Source organism: Carassius auratus, unplaced genomic scaffold (genome assembly GCF_003368295.1).
Source record: "Carassius auratus strain Wakin unplaced genomic scaffold, ASM336829v1 scaf_tig00042997, whole genome shotgun sequence".
Taxonomy (NCBI): Eukaryota; Metazoa; Chordata; class Actinopteri; order Cypriniformes; family Cyprinidae; genus Carassius; species Carassius auratus.
In genome coordinates, this window is record NW_020526753.1 from 49,889 (window position 1) to 58,356 (window position 8,468).

An 8,468-nucleotide genomic window follows, 5' to 3' on the forward strand; every position below is an offset into this window, starting at 1 on the left:
AAATTGTTGGTGAAACAAAGCAGAAGAGGTTTTTACAGTTTTTTATTTATTTTCCTTTCAGAATGGGGAGTTCTGTCACATGCGAGATTTGTGTTGTGCGCCTGTGAAACAAAGTCACTTGCGCTCTTGAAAAATCGGACCCTGGTGGGTAGTTTAGTTCGAACATAGCGCAGACCTTACTTTGAAAGTAGATTGGACTGACTGCAGCCTAGCTGTAACTGTCTCCATGTTGTTTGGTTGTCCTTTTTTTCGATTCATATTAATTTTGTTGTCGCTTACAGCGACACCTAGTGGCCTGTCGCCGCGTCCCTTTTCGCCTGGCCTCGGACTGAGCCCCTGCACAGGTGTGCCGATTTGGGTGAAGGGATCTCACTCCTTCCTGGAGTTATAGCCATTCGAGCCACCTTGGACACGCCACCTTAGCACGCTTTGAGGTCCCCTCGCCAAGGTGAATGGAAATTTCCTCTATTTTTGGATGATTATTGACACTCAGACTCCAGAGAAGCTTTCTGTGCTGATTTGGGTGGGACTGGGCCAAATACCTGGCGCCAGGTTGCAAAAGAAGGTTTTCGACAAAATCCAAAATACCCGAAAATTTCGTCAGAGCGACGGGCCAATCTGAGACCTGCGTCTCGTTCGGCTCGAGCCAAGGATTCCGGTGTCATAAGGCACGTGGCTCTGCGACCAACCGTTTGGGAGTTACGAGCCATGCCGTACTTTCCGTCAGGCCGATCGGGACGAGGCCCGGTGACGTTGTAGACAGGGGAGGGTACTACCCAGATAGCACACTTACGTCTGCAAGATGTCTGTTAAAGAACTGTTGATCTGGAAAGCATCTGCCATCTACAAACGTCTGACATACGCCTTTCAGATGTCAGTTTTATATACCTTCTAAATCATAAACATCTAAAAGACATCTAATTGACATCTATCTGACATCTAAAAGGCAGTGTTGGGGAGTAACTAGTTACATGTAACAGCATTACGTAATTTAATTACAAAATGAATGTAACTGTAATTAGTTACAGTTACGAAGAAAAAATTAGTAATTAAATTAAAGTTACTTATGAAATTTTTAACGATTACAAAGGCAATTACATTTGAATATTTACACACATCCACATACAGATTTCACTGATTTCTTTCCCAAATTGCACTGACTGTTCTGAGACATACGCCCTAATAATTTCCAGAATTTTAACAGAATTTTTTGTTTTTCCCAGTCCGCCCTTCCTGTAAATTAATGGCAAAAACATGCAGTTTCATTTAATACAAATAGGCCTACTGAAGCTTGCAGTGTTGTCAGCCTCTGCCGCCTCAATATAGGAGTACATGAGCACATAAACATCATTTCTAGAACTGCTCTGTGTCACGTCATGCATTTTACCTATCATATCATATACAAAGAGACAGCAGTTTAAAAAAACACCAATGTTTCAGGAGTTTATTATACAGGAATGACACATGCTTATTAGATAACTGTATTTGAGTTGATGTATATGTTTTTATTTATTATTATTTAATTTTCACAAATTTAGAAAAGTAATCTAAAAGTACTCAAAAGTAATTAGTTACATTACTTTAATAAAGTAATTGAAAAAGTTATACTACTATAACATTTTAAACAGGGTAACTTGTAATCTGTAACCTATTACATTTCCAAAGTAACCTTCCAAACACTGCTAAAAGGAGACGTCCAATAGACGTATTGCAGATGAGCAAACAGCCTTAAAACTACATCTTGCAGATGTAAATTCATATGTCAAATAGACGTCTCCTAGATGTATGTGTGCTATCAGGGTACCATCCCCCAGCGTTTTTAGGTCTCCCAAAACTTACCAAAGCCGAGATGGGCATCGCCGTGTCCGGCTTCCTCCCTGCTGCGTCTTAGCAGCATCGCTTCTCGGCCTTTTGGCTAAGATCAAGTATCTTGTCGGATGGTTGAGACTGCGATCGCCTCTTGGAGGTTTCCTGACTCGAGATCCCTTCATATCTTGAGTCACACAACTTCGGGAGGTATATTGAACTCTGCTGCTTCGGGCTCCAACAAGTTTTAAGGTAAGGTCTTTTAATTATTTATTTTGTTATTTATTGTTGTATTTATTGTTGTTTTAAGTTTTTAGGCTGTTGGTGCCTCTATCATGTCGGCTGCCCGTGCCGGCGTGCGGAGGCACCACAGCGTGCGTTTTTTATTCAGGCAGGGTGAGGGGAAGCTCCTGGGAATGTCCCGTATGGACTTTTCCAGGAAGCTGATCCAAAAGACCTTAGCTTTTAAATGTGACGACCTGAATTGTTTGATGACTCTGCCCTTGAACAAAGGATTTGATGTTAGTTTTAAAACCGCTTCCCTACTTAGTGACTTTTGGCAAAGGTTTGAATCAGTTAAAGCCCAGTTTTCCATGTTCACTGTTGAGAAACTTTCTGATAACACACTTAAAACTGTGATTGTCAGGATGTTCAATGAAACCGTGACTGGAGATGATATTTGTGTTTGGTTGGGTAGATTTTGCACTGTTCGAGGCCAGCCTGTCAAAGTGTTAGATGAAGATGGCATTTGGACATGCTCCTGGCGAATTCCCATTAAACAATGGGAAGACGCTGGGGGCTACCAGGGCCTGAAGCATCTGCCTTCCATGATTGTGCTCGGAGAGAACAGAGGCTACATACATTATCAAGGAATGCCCAAACTCTGCAGAAAGTGTGGAAGGTTTGGTCATTTATCTGAAGCATGCCAAGAGTTAATCTGTGGGAAGTGTAGAGAAATTGGTCACAGTTTTGATGACTGTACCAATGGCAGACGGTGCAATCTTTGTGGAGAAACAAACCATCTCTACAGAGACTGCCCTAAAAGTTTTGCCAACAAGCTAAAAATGGCCGCCCCACATGGGCAACAAACGAAGGAACAAAGGAGAGAGGAGGCGGTCCCTGAGGTTTTGGCGGGAATTTCAAATTCCCAGCCGGCCTCAGGGATTGGGCAGGAAGGAGGAAGTGGGGCGGCCACAGGGGCGGAGGCAACGGAACAGGAAATGGTAATGGAAGGAAAGGAAAGTGAGGAAGAATCACTGGTAACAGTTTCGGATGGGGTGGAAGAATCCACCGGGAGTGAGACAGAGTGTTCACTCCCTAATGCTCAGGTGCAAAAAAGACCTGCGGGGTCTCCTCTGATTGTAATGGAGGAGAAAAAATCTAGGGCAGCATATAAGCTCGATAGTTCCGATTCGGTAGATCTGGAGCGCATGTGGCCCCTAGAGTCCCCAAATGAGGTTTCCTTTTTGCACATTAAGCTAACAGCATCATCGCCAAAGGAGCCACAAGAGGTTCCCTCTGTGGCCTCTGAAGCGACAGGCATTTGCCCTCCAGACCTCAGCTCATCTGGGGAAAAGGAAAGACAAATGCTACAAGATGTAACATGATTTTAATCATATTTTTGTAGTCTTTTTCTTGTCTTCTGTTTTAAATGCCTCATACCTTTTTAACCCTACTGCTCATGGCCCTCACCATCTCTACTATCAATGTCAGAAGTGTGAGGTCCACCATTAGAGCACAGAGTATTTTGTCCTTTTTAAAATCTTTTAAGTCAGATTTGTTTTTATTACAAGAGTGTTCTCTGCCCTTTTTAACTAGGTACACAAAAATGGAAGAGCTATGGTCCGCAGGAGCCTCCATATGGAGCGGATCAAATTTTAACAAAAACGACGGAGTTGCGGTTTTAATTAATAATCCTAACATCTTGGTGAAGGGCAGCACTGTGGTGAGGCAAGGCCGGGCACTTTTAGTAAATCTGACCTTTTTAGACAGGGATTTTAATGTTCTTAATGTATATGGTTTTACGGAAAAGAACGAAAGATATGAGCTTTTAGAAGACTTGCAACCCCACATGCTAGGTAGGGCTCCCCTAATGGTAGCAGGGGATTTTAATTGTGTTTTATCTAAAACAGACAGGAAAAGGGTAGGGGAGGATTTTAGAGTGGACAAAACGTCGGTTTTATTGCAGGGTTTAGTCAGAGATTTTAATTTAGTCGACTGTTTTAAAATTTTGCATCAAAGAGAGGAGGGCTTCACCTGGTTCAGTGGTGATGGTACCAAAGCCTCTCGAATCGACTACGTGTTTACAAGGGACTGCCCGCCAACCGATGCTACATTAACCCCCCTTTTTTTCTCTGATCACATGATGCTGTCTTGCACCCTTTCACTGCCCATGGGTGTGACGGTAGGGGGAGGGCTGTGGAAGCTGAACTGTTCCCTGTTGGAAGACAAGAATGTAATTTTAGAATATAGGGAACAGTTCAGCCAATGGCAGACCCTCCAAGACTTTTATGATACACGTGCACAGTGGTGGGAGATGGTAAAGGACCGGACGAGACAGTTTTTTAGAAAGATAGGGAAAGAAAAGAAGAGTAGGGAAAAGAAATGCATGTTGGGGTTGCAAAAAAGACTACAAAGGTATTTTAATCTTTTAAATAATGGTTTTGATTTTAACAATGAAATCCAGGATGTAAAAAAGGAAATGTCAGTTTTAGCCAATATAGAAAGTAAAGGGGTCCTTTTAAGAAGCAAAGAGAGAGAAATTGAAGAAGGGGAAAAGTGTACCAGATATTTTTTTAAGAAAATAATAACAAGGGGTGGGGGGTTAACCAGGGTTAAAACAGGGGATAGGGAGGTTAACACAACAAAAGAGATTTTAGAGGATGTGGAAAAATTTTATGGGGCTTTATATAGTTTTAAAAAGGTACACTCAGACACCGTAAAAGAAGTTTTAAATTTTGTTGAGAAAAGGGTCGACTGTCAAAATGAGATTTTAGCCCAAGATTTGAACATTTTAGAAACCCAAAAAGCTCTTGGAGGTTTTAAAAAGGGGAAGTCCCCAGGAGTGGATGGACTTCCCCTGGAGTTTTATCTAACATTTTGGGACATTTTAGGACAAGAGCTTTTGACAGTTTTTAAAGAGTTTGAGACCCTCGACAGACTTCCAGACAGTTTTAGAATAGGGATAGTTTCTTTACTTCACAAAAAAGGTGACCGGACTGACTTAAAAAACTGGAGACCCATAACACTTTTAAATTTCGATTATAAACTTTTTAGCAAAGTTTTAGCAACACGCATGTCAACTGTTTTAGAGGACGTGATTCACCCGGATCAAGCTTGTTCTGTGCCCGGAAGAAAGATAACAGACAACCTAGTGCTGATTAGAGACGCCATCTGTTACGCGAGAGACAGAAATATTCGGCTAGTAGTCCTAAATTTAGATTTTGAAAAAGCATTTGATCGAGTCTCGCACCAGTACCTCTTCCAGGTTCTGGAGAAAATGGGGTTTCCAAAGAGGTTTATAGCCTGGGTGGGACTGCTGTACAAGGGAATAGTCAGCAAAATTCTAATAAATGGGCATCTTTCCAAAGCTGTGAACATACACAGTGGTGTCCGTCAGGGATGTCCTTTATCTCCTCTTCTGTATGTGGCTTGCATCGAGCCACTGGCACAGATCTTGAGAAGGGACAAATGGATCAAAGGACTGGACGTTCCTGGGACGGGGGGACTGACGGCGACCTGTGTTTTATATATGGACGACGTAACTCTTTTAGCCACAGACGTTTTATCAATACGAAGAGCACTGGACTTGACTGACTGGTACGGTCGGGCCTCGGGCGCCAAACTCAATAGAAACAAGTCCGAGGCCCAGCTCTTCGGGCCGTGGGGAGACGTGGACACAGGAGGACTTGATTTGGTTTTTAAAGACAACGATTTTAAGATTTTAGGCGTTAAATTTGATAAAGACGGGGGTGGACGGGAAAACTGGACTGACTTGTTAGGGAAAGTTAGGAAAAGACTGGGGTTTTGGGGACTAAGACAGATGACGATGGAAGGCAAGGTTTTAATTTTTAAATCTGTGATTTTACCTCTGATTTTACTTGTCTGTTCTGTTTTTAGCCCCCCTCGGTGGTTCCTGGGGAAACTGGAGAGGGCGGTGTTTTACTTCCTGTGGGGGTCCAAGTGGGAGCGCCTGAAGAGGGAGACCATCAAGAAAAGGCCGGAGAACGGTGGAAAAGGCCTCCCAGACCCCCACCTGTTTTTAGGCAGCCGCTTCACCGCCCTGCACATTAGTTATGCCACGACCCCATCCAAAGAAAACAAGACGGCTGCAATGGCGCGATTTTGGATGGGGTCTTACCTACGAACACTGAAAATTTTACCAGTGGACTTGAAAACCCCAGTGTCTTTTAACTTGCCCAAAGAGTACAGTTTTATAAAAAAGTTTTTAAAGAAATACCTTTTAGAGAGTGAAGATGTCACCATTTTAACTCAACACAAGTCTCTCATCTCTGTTGTGCAGGACCGGGAACCGGTGAGTCCAGTTCCGGGCCTCACACCAAGTGAGGCCAAACAGGTTTGGCGGAACGCGGCTCACCCCGCTCTCCAGAACAGGCACAAGGACTTATCGTGGATGGTGGCTCATGAGATCCTCCCGGTCAGGGCGGTTATGCACTCCAGAGGCATGGCCAAAAACCCCATCTGCCCGCGGTCCGGCTGCAATTCTCCGGAGACCGTCCACCACCTGCTCTGGGAGTGCAGCACTGCGCGGGACCTGTGGGCCAAGACCGGCCCCCTGTATTTCCCGTGCCTACCAGCGGGTGGGGCCCAGTTCGGGTACCAGCTCGCCATCCTTGGGGTGGGCCGGGGCTTGAAGGACTTGACGGCACAGAAATTTACCTCGCTCTGGCTCACCCTCAACGTCATCAAGGATGCCATCTGGGCCACCAGAAACCTGCTGGTGGGGAAGCGCGTTACGGTAACCCTCCATGCATGCGAGCTAAAGGTAACATCAATGCTGCAGGGGTACCGGACGACGATATTCGGACGGGGGGGCCGGGGTCGCACGGAGAGGGTCCCGGCAGGCACCGACCCTGGCCGCCCGTAGATGCACCCTCACCACTCTGGCTACGGGAACAGCGGGCCAGCGGGCCGGAGGAGAGGGGATCTCCGCTGAGTCCATAAAGTAGCATCTCATGTCCCTGTTCTGGAGAGTGGGGTGATGACCCACTTGATAAGGACTCACCCCCGGTCTTGCACAACAGATGATTTTTAATTGGTGTTTTTTATTGTTTTATTATGAAAGAGGTTTTATTAACATATATACGAGGCTTGTTTGCTTTTTTTAAAATTTGTGTTTTACTTTGGAACTGACCGCACCTTTTAAACACACCTCAATAATGGACTTTTAAAAACAAGCAAAACACTGTGGTTTTAATCAAATGCTTTTTAAAAATGATTGTTTATTTCATTTTACCATGTGTATTTATTATATATTATATTGCTTGTTTTAATGTGTGATTAAAAAGAAAATGTTGTGTGAAAAAGAAAAAATGCAAATGGAAAAAATGTAAATGGTGACAATAAAACTTTTTCGAAAGAAAAAAAATCTGTTCTTATCAGTTTAATATCTGATACGTCCCCCATCCGGGGACTACATATTAAATGGATTTTTAGATCACGGAGCTGGAGCCGGGGCTTGCTCCGTCCACTCCATGCATCGGCCTGGTATTGCAGTGTCTCCAGGAACGGTGTGCTTTCCCTTTTTGGGGATTGCCATTTATTGTGTCGAATAGCAGAACAAGGAATGAGAGCTGCCGTTGCAGATGCTGTGGTTTATTGCAAACTTTTTTCCTGATGTGTCCACCTGGGGTCTTGGACTCTTCCACTAACGATGCACCCACCTGAGGTCTTGAAGTCTTTCACAGACGAGGTGACGCATCGAATCAGGTGTGTTTGTTTAAAGAGAGTCATCTAAAACTGGCGTTGGGAAGCACCGGCCCATGAGCTTGGCAGTTTCCAGGCCAGTAACGGAAGGCACCCGTCCTTCCTTTCCTGGAGGGGGGGCGGAGGGCTAACCGTTGGTGAGGATGGTAGAGATGCAAATCACACCTCTGGCTGACCGCCTGGGCCTTCATACTTACCTGGCAGGGGAGACACCATGATCAAGAAGGCGGTTCACCCAGGGCGAGGCTTGTCCATTGCACTCCGGCCATGCTGACCCCTGCGAATTCCCCAAATGCGGGAATCTCGACTGCATAATTTATGGTAGTGGGGGACTGCGTTCGCGCTCTCCCCTGAAATTGTTGGTGAAACAAAGCAGAAGAGGTTTTTACAGTTTTTTATTTATTTTCCTTTCAGAATGGGGAGTTCTGTCACATGCGAGATTTGTGTTGTGCGCCTGTGAAACAAAGTCACTTGCGCTCTTGAAAAATCGGACCCTGGTGGGTAGTTTAGTTCGAACATAGCGCAGACCTTACTTTGAAAGTAGATTGGACTGACTGCAGCCTAGCTGTAACTGTCTCCATGTTGTTTGGTTGTCCTTTTTTTCGATTCGTATTAATTTTGTTGTCGCTTACAGCGACACCTAGTGGCCTGTCGCCGCGCCCTTTTTCACCTGGCCTCGGACTGAGCCCCTGCACAGGTGTGCCGATTTGGGTGAA

At 44.7% G+C, this 8,468-nt stretch overlaps 1 non-coding gene and 1 pseudogene across 1 annotated transcript; both read left to right on the forward strand.

The window, feature by feature from the left end:
* The first annotated feature begins 7,390 nt into the window (after nt 1-7,390).
* On the forward strand, nt 7,391-7,567 carry LOC113086283 (uncharacterized; annotated as a pseudogene).
* A 374-nt stretch (nt 7,568-7,941) lies between these two features.
* LOC113086276 (U1 spliceosomal RNA) lies at nt 7,942-8,105 on the forward strand. The gene has a single exon (XR_003284743.1). It is a non-coding gene; the product is annotated as a U1 spliceosomal RNA (small nuclear RNA).
* Nucleotides 8,106-8,468: the final 363 nt, after the last annotated feature.